We start from the raw sequence: 449 nt of genomic DNA, 5'->3' as shown, positions 1-449 counted from the left end.
TATAATGAGTTGTTTAGATATACATTCTTAGAGGAAAACGGTCCGAAGGTGAATGAAATGAGATAAAATGTAGTGTTATGTGGATCTGTTTTGGTGAAGACGTGAGGCAGGAATCCCGTTGTATTTCGACGAGAAAGAAAAAAAGGAGTTTTTTATCTCGAATTCCACTCAGGTAAGGGAGCGTTAGAGCCATTTTTTGATATAGATTCGATATTTTTCTCGCTGTGGAATGTCCTTTTGGCTTCGTTTTTTTTTTTTCTTAAGGGATTTTTATTTAGAGTGTGAAATCTCGGCGAGGGTTGAAAATTCATGTGTTTTTGGGTTAGTGTTTTTCTTTTACTATTGTGTCCTGTGTGTTTACATGCATGAAAGTGTATTATAGTGAAAAAAGAGGTATTATAATGTTTTCTTAAATCTGGAGGAGAATCGATTTTGGTAAGTTACTGATG

General features: G+C 34.5%; 1 protein-coding gene across 1 annotated transcript in view; it reads left to right on the top strand.

The window, feature by feature from the left end:
* LOC119592469 (centrosomal protein of 131 kDa-like) overlaps positions 1–449 on the top strand; it is a gene marked incomplete at its 5' end in the record, with an annotated part of 15,133 nt that continues 14,684 nt past the window's right edge. The window contains 1 exon segment of the mRNA XM_037941294.1: positions 1–172.

The sequence above is a fragment of the Penaeus monodon genome, chromosome 30 (genome assembly GCF_015228065.2).
Source record: "Penaeus monodon isolate SGIC_2016 chromosome 30, NSTDA_Pmon_1, whole genome shotgun sequence".
Lineage (NCBI taxonomy): Eukaryota > Metazoa > Arthropoda > Malacostraca > Decapoda > Penaeidae > Penaeus > Penaeus monodon.
The sequence above is the reverse complement of the archived record's forward strand: the minus strand, read 5'-3'. Positions and strand labels throughout refer to the sequence as shown.